The following is a 10,542-nucleotide window of genomic DNA, read 5'->3' as shown; positions in this document are numbered from 1 at the left end:
GGGGGGGGTTGGAGAGTAGGGGTGAAAGCGGAGTTGAGGTGAGGGGGGTTGGAGAGTAGGGGTGAGAGAGGAGTTGAGGTGAGGGGGGGGTGGAGAGTAGGGGTGAGAGAGGAGTTGGGGTAAGGGGGGTTGGAGAGTAGGGGTGAGAGAGGAGTTGAGGTGAGGGGGGGGTGGAGAGTAGGGGTGAGAGAGGAGTTGAGGTGAGGGGGGGTTGGAGAGTAGGGGTGAAAGCGGACTTGAGGTGAGGGGGGTTGGAGAGTAGGGGTGAAAGAGGAGTTGAGGTGAGGGGGGTTGGAGAGTAGGGGTGACAGAGGAGTTGAGGTGAGGGGGGGATGGAGAGTAGGGGTGAAAGCGGAGTTGGGGTGAGGGGGGGGTGGAGAGTAGGGGTGAAAGAGGAGTTGAGGTGAGGGGGGGGTGGAGAGTAGGGGTGAGAGAGGAGTTGAGGTGAGGGGGGGTTTGGAGAGTAGGGGTGAGAGAGAAGTTGAGGTGAGGGGGGGGGTGGAGAGTAGGGGTGAGAGAGGAGTTGAGGTGAGGGGGGGGTTGAAGAGTAGGGGTGAAAGCGGAGTTGAGATGAGGGGGGGGTTGGAGAGTTGGGGTGAGGGGGGGGTTGGAGAGTAGGGGTGAGGGGGGGGTTGGAGAGTAGGGGTGAAAGCGGAGTTGGGGTGAGGGGGGGGTTGGAGAGTAGGGGTGAGGGGGGGGTTGGAGAGTAGGGGTGAAAGCGGAGTTGGGGTGAGGGGGGGGTTGGAGAGTAGGGGTGAAAGCGGAGTTGAGGTGAGGGGGGGGGTTGGAGAGTAGGGGTGAAAGCGGAGTTGGGGTGAGGGGGGGGTTGGAGAGTAGGGGTGAAAGCGGAGTTGAGGTGAGGGGGGGGTTGGAGAGTAGGGGTGAAAGCGGAGTTGGGGTGAGGGGGGGGTTGGAGAGTAGGGGTGAAAGCGGAGTTGGGGTGAGGGGGGGGTGGAGAGTAGGGGTGAAAGCGGAGTTGAGGTGAGGGGGGGGTGGAGAGTAGGGGTGAAAGCGGAGTTGGGGTGTGGGTGGTTGGCGAATCGGGGTGAAAGAGGATTTGAGGTGAGCACTGTTTCTTGTGGGCACTGGGCTGTTTCTAGTGAATGAATGTGGCCAGTGTGAGTGAGGAATAGATTTATGTGGGATCATTCTGTGCTAATTACATTGCTGGGCTGCAGGTTTGCTGTTAAATCACAAACCCGCCGGAGATTTAAATCCCATGGGTAGTCTGTCAATGATGTCAGTGTTGCTGGGTGAAAAGTTCCTGCCGGTCTGTCCAGGGCCTGACCCCCCCGCCCGCTCGTGCTCACTGATCCTTCAATCACAGCCTCATAGCAAATTCAGGGAGCACTTACATTGTGACACCAAATCCTGGGAGCACTTACATTGTGACACCAAATCCAGGGGCTACTTTAACTGTGACACCAAATCCTGGGAGCACTTACATTGTGATACCAAATCCAGGTGCTACTTATACTGTGACATCAAATCCAGGGCTACTTATATTGTGACATCAAATCCAGCGACCACTTACACTGAGACACCAAATCCAGTGACCACTTACACTGAGACACCTTGTCCTATTAATTAGCAGGTTCAACTGTCAGCAACTTTAATACTCTCTTAAGAAGCTGATGGGTTTATATTCTATCAGCTTTGGGTTAAATGTTGTGATCATCGAGGTGAGCACCACGTGTCCCATCAAACTGTTTCCAGTCAGATCCAGCACAGGTTAGATACAGAGTAAATCCCCCTCTACAATGTCCCAGCAAACACTCCCAGGGCAGGTACAACACGGGTTAGATAGATAGAGAGTAAAGCTCCCTCTGCACAGTCCCATCAAACAGTCCCAAGGCAGGGAAGGCACACTTTAGAGGCTGAGTAAACATCCCTCTGTGCATGATAAGGAGGCTATGATTCGCATTATTCACATTCACAATGACCCACAGAATTTTCACAGGGAAAAAGCTTGCTGGAAATGTCACTCCATTTACACTAATCTGTCTGATATAAACCAAACCCAGAGTCACTGACACCAATATCCTCCTGTCTGATATAAACCCATCATCATCATAGGTGGTCCCTCGAACGAGGATGACTTGCTTCCACATGGGTTCATAGATGTTTCAATGAAGGACCCGATATTCCAGCCCTGAACTCCAATTGAGGGGGTGGAAGATGCCTGTCCATATATTTTCTTAATGTGTGGTGACCGTTGCACACCAGCCACCACATGGGCTTGACAGAGGTAGGCCTTTATCCAGTGGCAAGGGTTAACCAGGACGACTGGAGACCAGCTCTGCTGCACAGACCTAGTGCGCACACATAATCGCAGTGTGGGCTGGCCCGTGCTGCCCCTGGGCCCTCGGCTCTTCTGGGTCCCGCTCCTCTGCCACAATTTCTCGCCGCTCCTCCGCCACGATCTCTTACCGCACATCCGCCATGATCTCTTACTGCTCCTCCGCTGTACCTGGGACCCGCCGACGTTCCTGCCCACGCTCCAAACAGCGACCTGGGTTTTGATGATGTCACCCAGTCGCTCACTTCGAAGCCATCACACACTTGTAGCAGCTCGCGCTGGAAGCTGCAGTGCTATGCTCTTTTATCCTCCCAACCTGCGGTGGTGTCCTCTCGCCCCTGGAACATCGTAGGCCACCCTGACCTGTGAGAGGACATCACCGCAGGTCGGGAGGATAAAAGAGCAGCACGAGCCCCTGGAACATCGTGGTGGTGTATACAGTTCGTGCGACTACAATATGATATCGGCCACAATTTTGCAATGAACTGGCAATTTTGCTCTCAAACTAGTGAGTGCCATAGAAAATCAATTCACTCTGCTGCTTTTCAGAGTTTGAAGGGCAGGGGAATTATTGGGAAGACTTTAGGAAGTTTATCCTGCATTTGACCTGCGCACAACTTGACTTGAAATACTTAGTGCTGCACGTTGGTAGCCAACAGGTGTGTTTCCCTCCTCCTCCCGCAGCGTTCTATTCCTTGTTGAACATAAAAAAACAAACCACTATGTAAATGTTTGCTGTGATAAAATATTTTAAAGTCAGAGTGCACAGGATTTGCTATTCTGCATACTTTCCTTTGCCCGGATTTCATGTACAAGAAGTGGTGGCCAAATTACTTGCTGCTTTCAAGTGCTCCCTTCTGCACAGCAGGAGCTCCCAGAAATCACTTTAAGCAATACTTCCCCATCTGAAATGTTCAGCGCTGAGAACTTGGGCGCGTACATAAAATTACCATTAACTACATAAATCAAGCATCCTGCTTAAAGCAAAAGCACAAAAAAAATCCATTATCAGCTGTCAAACCAACCCCACAGTCACTGACACCAATCTCCTCCTGTCTGATATAAACCAACCCCACAGTCACTGACACTAATCTCCTGTGTATGACAAACTGAAGTTGCTGTCAATCCCTATGAGCTATTAAGCTATTCCTAGTTGAGTTCGAGATCACCAATGAAACAGTCAAAAGACCTTAGTCTCGTGAGCACAGACTTGATTTTTAATAAGTAGATTTCACAATAATACAACTCATACAGTAAATGAGTGTAAAATATTCATATTGGACTTTCTACAAAGGAATACTCATTGTAATATTCATACAATATTATAGTTATATAATAAGACTCATAATCTAATAAGCTGTATCCATGAACTATCAGACTTTGATAATTACCGAGCCTGGAAGGTAAGAATGTTCGACTCTGTTAAAATACCAATTAGGATTACATTGTCATCAATCAATATCAAATTACTGAGCGAGCCCCCTTTTAAAGGGGCACAATCAACGTCAAATTATAATTAAATTAAATTAGAATACTGTTCCTGCAATTGAGTCCAGTCCCTCTGGTGCCCCCCGGTCGTGGACGGTCTCCAGCTTACCGGCGGACTCCGCGTGCTCCCTCTCCAAGAACAGCCCAAAGGATGTTCTACCTTGGCTGTAACCGTCAGCTTTCTTCTTCCCGGATGCTCTCTGAGCTGAGCTGCAAACTGTGCGTATATTTGAAGCCCAATATGGTACAGCCCCTGTGATTCTGCTTACCTTGGCCAATCAAACCATTAAGCCGAAAGACATTTATCAAACAAAACATTCCAATGAATGGCTGGTTAGGTTTCATTGAGTAGCCTCTTCCTGTTTCATTGGAGCTACGAGGAACCTGCGAGGCAGAACAATGTCAAAGTTTGCTTTTACTGGGCATTTAAAGAAATAAATAGCCTTCATGGTTCCGCTCAGTCCACACACAGGTGGAGTTCTCAGCTCTGCTCGTTCTGTTCACATGAGGTCTGTTTCATCCTGAAAGGGATAATTCGTGCCTGTTCAGTCTAAGGTGATTACAAGTTAATAGTTCACTAGACACAGGTCTTTAATACAAGGGATTAACTATTTGTACAGCTGTAGCAAAACTTCGTCCATTGATATTCTAATCTTCTAGTCATAAAGGTTAACAATTAATTAGCCTTTTTGCTTATATTTATTTTAAACACTCCCAGGGCAGATACAGCATGAGTTAGATAAGAGTAAAGTTCACTCTACACTGTGCCATCAAACACGCCGGGGGCAGGTACAGCACAGGTCAGATACAGAGTAAAGCTCCCTCTACACTTCATCTCAAACACTCCAAGGGCAGGAACAGCATAGGTTAGATACCGAGTAAAGCTCCCTCTACACTGCCCCATCAAACGCTCCCAGGGCAGATACGCGGACATGTTATTGATACCTTCACTGGATACCAAGACTAGGAGAGGCACTCTGGAAGGTATGGGGAGCTGGGACTTGTCTATAAGAGTTACCGAAGGTATGAGAACCAAAATAATCCAGAGTTAGAAAGGAGAAAAGGTCCCAAAATAGAGCAGTGTGTAACAGGACATCAATTTGTCTCCTCTTATCTTAGACAAATCAAGGACCCAACACACTGTGTTTGAAACAAACCGAATCTATTTGACAGATATCAAAATATTAAACTCTAGCCCAGTTATGCGGTTATTAATATCAGCAGGAGCAAGCCCCAAATGTCAGAATGAACATGGTTCAGTCCTAGATGTGATTAACAGCAGCAATAACAGCAGAATCTAACCCCTGCAGTCACTTGTGAACTCATAGAAACAGAGAAACATAGAAAATAGGTGCAGGAGTAGGCCATTCGGCCCTTGGAGCCTGCACCGCCATTCAATGAGTTCATGGCTGAACATGAAACTTCAGTACCCCATTCTTGCTTTCTCACCATACCCCTTGATCCCCCTAGTAGTAAGGACTACATCGAACTCCTTTTTGAAAATATTTAGTTAATTGGCCTCAACAACTTTCTGTGGTAGAGAATTCCACAGGTTCACCACTCTCTGGGTGAAGAAGTTTCTCCTCATCTCGGTCCTAAATGGCTTACCCCTTAGCCTCAGACTGTGACCCCTGGTTCTGGACTTCCCCAACATTGGGAACATTCTTCCTGCATCTAACCTGTCTAAACCCATCAGAATTTTAAACGTTTCTATGCGATCCCCTCTCATTCTTCTGAACTCCAGTGAATACAAGCCCAGTTGATCCATCTTTCTTGATATGTCAGTCCCGCCATCCCGGGAATCAGTCTGGTGAACCTTCGCTGCACTCCCTCAATAGCAAGAATGTCCTTCCTCAAGTTAGGAGACCAAAACTGTACACAATACTCCAGGTGTGCCCTCACCAAGGCCTTGTACAACTGTAGTAACACCTCCCTGCCCCTGTACTCAAATCCCCTCGCTATGAAGGCCAACATGCCATTTGCTTTCTTAACCGCCTGCTGTACCTGCATGCCAATCTTCAATGACTGATATACCATGACACCCAGGTCTCGTTGCACCTCCCCTTTTCCTAATCTGCCAGCATTCAGATAATAGTCTGTCTCTCTGTTTTTACCACCAAAGTGGATAACCTCACATTTATCCACATTATACTTCATCTGCCATGCATTTGCCCACTCACCTAACCTATCCAAGTCACTCTGCAGCCTCATAGCATCCTCCTCGCAGCTCACACTGTCACCCAACTTAGTGTCATCCGCAAATTTGGAGATACTACATTTAATCCCCTTGTCTAAATCATTAATGTACAATGTAAACAGCTGGAGCCCCAGCACAGAACCTTGCGATACCCCACTAGTCACTGCCTGCCATTCTGAAAAGTACCCATTTACTCCTACTCTTTGCTTCCTGTCTAACAACCAGTTCTCAATCCATGTCAGCACACTACCCCCAATCCCATGTGCTTTAACTTTGCACATTAATCTCTTGTGTGGGACCTTGTCGAAAGCCTTCTGAAAGTCCAAATACACCACATCAACTGATTCTCTCTTGTCCACTCTACTGGAAACATCCTCAAAAAATTCCAGAAGATTTGTCAAGCATGATTTCCCTTTCACAAATCCATGCTGACTTGGACCTATCATGTCACCTCTTTCCAAATGCGCTGCTATGACATCCTTAATAATTGATTCCATCATTTTACCCACTACTGAGGTCAGGCTGACCGGTCTATAATTCCCTGTTTTCTCTCTCCCTCCTTTTTTAAAAAGTGAGGTTACATTGGCTACCCTCCACTCCACAGGAACTGTTTCAGAGTCTATGGAATGTTGGAAAATGACTGTCAATGCATCCGCTATTTCCAAGGCCACCTCCTTAAGTACTCTGGGATGCAGTCCATCAGGCCCTGGGGATTTATCGGCCTTCAATTCCATCAATTTCCCCAACACAATTTCCCGACTAATAAGGATTTCCCTCAGTTCCTCCTTCTTACTAGACCCTCTGACCCCTTTTATATCCGGAAGGTTGTTTGTGTCCTCCTTAGTGAATACCGAACCAAAGTACTTGTTCAATTGGTCTGCCATTTCTTTGTTCCCCGTTATGACTTCCCTTGATTCTGACTGCAGAGGACCTACATTTGTCTTTACTAACCTTTTTCTCTTTACATATCTATAGAAACTTTTGCAGTCTGTCTTAATGTTCCCTGCAAGCTTCCTCTCGTACTCTATTTTCCCTGCCCTAATCAAACCCTTTGTCCTCCTCTGCTGAGTTCTAAATTTCTCCCAGTCCCCGGGTTCACTGCTATTTCTGGCCAATTTGTATGCCACTTCCTTGGCTTTAATACTATCCCTGATTTCCCTTGATAGCCATGGTTGAGCCACATTCCTTTTTTAATTTTACGCCAGACAGGGATGTACAATTGTTGTAGTTCATCCATGCGGTCTCTAAATGTCTGCCATTGCCCATCCATTGTCAACCCCTTAAATATCATTCGCCAATCTATCCTAGCCAATTCACGGCCTCATACCTTCAAAGTTACCCTTCTTTAAGTTCTGGACCATAGTCTCTGAATTAACTGTTTCATTCTCCATTCTAATGCAGAATTCCACCATATTATGGTAATTCTTACCCAAGGGGCCTCGCTCAACGAGATTGCTAATTAATCCTCTCTCATTACACAACACCCAGTTTAAGATGGCCTCCCCCCTAGTTGGGTCCTCGACATATTGGTCTCGAAAACCATCCCTTATGCACTCCAGGAAATCCTCCTCCACCGTATTGCTTCCAGTTTGGTTAGCCCAATCTATATGCATATTAAAGTCACCCATGATAACTACTGCACCTTTATTGCATGCACCCCTAATTTCCTGTTTGATGCCCTCCCCAACATCACCAGAACAGTTTGGAGGTCTGTACACAACTCCCACTAACGTTTTTTGCCCTTTGGTGTTCTGCAGCTCTACCCATATAGATTCCACATCATCCAAGCTAATATCCTTCCTAACTATTGCATTAATCTCCTCTTTAACCAGCAATGCTACCCCATCTCCTTTTCCTTTTATTCTATCCTTCCTGAATGTTGAATACCCATGGATGTTGAGTTCCCAGCCCTGATCATCCTGGAGCCACGTCTCTGTAACCCCAATCACATCATATCTGTTGACATCTATTTGCACAGTTAATTCATCCATTACGGATACTCCTTGCATTAAGACAAAAAGCCTTTAGGCTTGTTTTTTTGACATCCTTTGTCGTTTTAGAATTATGATGTAGTGTGACCCTTTTTGTTTCTTGCCTTTGTTTACTCGGTCTTCCACTATTGCTTTTTACCTTTCTACCATCTGTTTCTGACTCCATATTACTTCGCCCTGTCTCGCTGCATAGGTTCCCATTCCCCTGCCATATTAGTTTAAACACTCCCTAACTGCATTAGCAAATGTTACACCCAGGACATCAGTTCCAGTCCTGCCCAAGTGCAGACCGTCCCTTTTGTACAGGTCCCACTTCCCCCAGAACTAATTCCAATGTCCCAGGAATTTGAATCCCTCCCTCTTGCACCACTGCTCAAGCCACGTATTTATTCTAACTATCCTGCTCCCTCTACTCTGATTAGCACGTGGCACTGGTAGCAATCCAGAAATTACTACCTTTGAGGTCTTACTTTTTAATTTAACTCCTAGCTCCCTAAATTCAGCTTGTCGACCTCTTCCCGCCTTTTACGTATATCGTTGGTACCTACATGTACTACGACAACTGGCTGTTCACCCTCCCTCTCAGACATCCTTGACCCTTGCACCAGGGAGGCAACATACCATCCTGGGTCTCGGTTGCGGCCGCAGAAACTCCTATCTATTCCCCTTACAATAGAGTCCCCTATCACTATAGCTCTCCCACTCTTTTTCCCACCCTTCTGTGCAGCCGAGCCACCCACGGTGCCATGAACCTGGCTGCTGATGCCTTCCCCTAGTAAGTCATCTACCCCAACAGTATCCAAAACGGTATATCTGTTTTGGAGGGAGATGACCGCAGGGGACTCCTGCACTACCTTCCTGCTCTTGTCTTGTCTCTTGGTCACCCATTCACTATCTGTCCTAACCCTAACCCTGTCCTAACTCACTAAATGTGCTATCCACAACATTCTCAGTATCGTGCATGCTCCAGAGTGAGTCCATCCGCAGCTCCAGTGCCGTCGCGCGGTCTGTCAGGAGCTGCATCTGGACACACTTCCCACACACATAGTAGTCAGAGACACTGGAAGCATCCCTGACTTCCCACATAGCACAGGAGGAGCATGACATGGGTCCGAGCTCTCCTGCCATGACTTAACCCTTAAATTAATTTACTTACTAAAATTTACTTAAACACCAAACAGCTACTTATTGGTTGGCTGCCAATTAAACCAATCTAAAAGTCAGTCTAAAAGAAAGTTATACTTACCAGTCGAACAGCCAACCACTTACCAGCTTAGCTGTGACGTCACCTCTCGATTTCGCACCCCTCTATCTTTGTCTGCAACTGGTTGGGCTGGTCTCTGGGCCTCCATCTCCTACTCTCGCACTCCTTATCAGCTGTTCTAGTGTCAGCACTGGTAGGAAAAACGAGACAAAGCAGCACCTGCCACCCCCGCTTGCCCGAACTCACCCACTTACCAAACTCACAAATGCCACTCCATGCTGTTGCACTCCGTGCTCTGCACGAGCTGCCTCTTTTTAAACTTGCTGATGTCGCAAAAGGGTGGATGACCAAGTGAATCCCTTCCCACACACGGAGCAGATGAACGGCCTCTCCCCAGTGTGACTGTGTCAATGGGCTTCCAGCTGGAACGGGATATTGAATCCCTTTCCACAGACCCCACATCTCCATGGTTTCTCCATGAGGCGGGTGTCCTTATGTATCTCCAGGTTGGAGTTGAAGCCTCATCCACACACAGAACACGTATATGGTATTTCCACGTTGTGAATGATGCGATGTTCTTCAGTCAGTGCACTGGAACACTCTCACATGGGTATGTGTGTCTCGGTGCTTTTCCAGTCACACTGATGTTTGAATGTTTGGTTTGCGTTTCCCGCCTGCAAATCCTCCCCTTCTAATACCTTTTGAAAAAGGAGTTTACAAAAGTCATCACTAAGTACAGGATAGAAATTCAGAACAGACAATTCTATTTTCTATGGAACTTTCTTAACATTTAGTGTGAGATTTTAAGTATTATATAACCTTAATCTGTGAACCTTGACCTTAATGTTCCAATAATCTGATTGATTTGGGGGAATAGAAAAAACATCTCAGCATTGATAAAGCATTCTCCAACATTTCCAACTGAGCTAACCTGCATTAACTACATCCAGTATTTGTGTCAGCTGTGGCTCAGTTGGTAGCACCCTCACCTCTGAATTACAAAGTTGTGGATTCAAGTCCCACTCCAGAGACTGAGCACAAAAATCTAGGCTGATTTTCCAATGCAGTGCTGAAGGAGTGTTGTACTGTCGGAGGTGCCGTCTTTTGGAATAGATGTTAAACCGAGGCTCCATCTGCTCTCGCAGGTGGATGGAAAAGATCACATGGCACTATTTCAAGCAGAACGCAGGAGTTATCCCCATGTCCTGGCAATATTTATCCCTCAATCAACATCAGTAAAACAGATTATTTCGTCATTATCACATTGCAAATTATTTGCCGCGTTTCCTACATTACAAAAGTGACCACACTTCAAGAAGTACTTCATTGGCTGTAAAGCGCTTTGCGACATCCGGTGGTTGTG

Source organism: Pristiophorus japonicus, chromosome 1, assembly GCF_044704955.1.
Source record: "Pristiophorus japonicus isolate sPriJap1 chromosome 1, sPriJap1.hap1, whole genome shotgun sequence".
Taxonomy (NCBI): domain Eukaryota; kingdom Metazoa; phylum Chordata; class Chondrichthyes; family Pristiophoridae; genus Pristiophorus; species Pristiophorus japonicus.
This window is presented reverse-complemented; position numbering follows the sequence as displayed.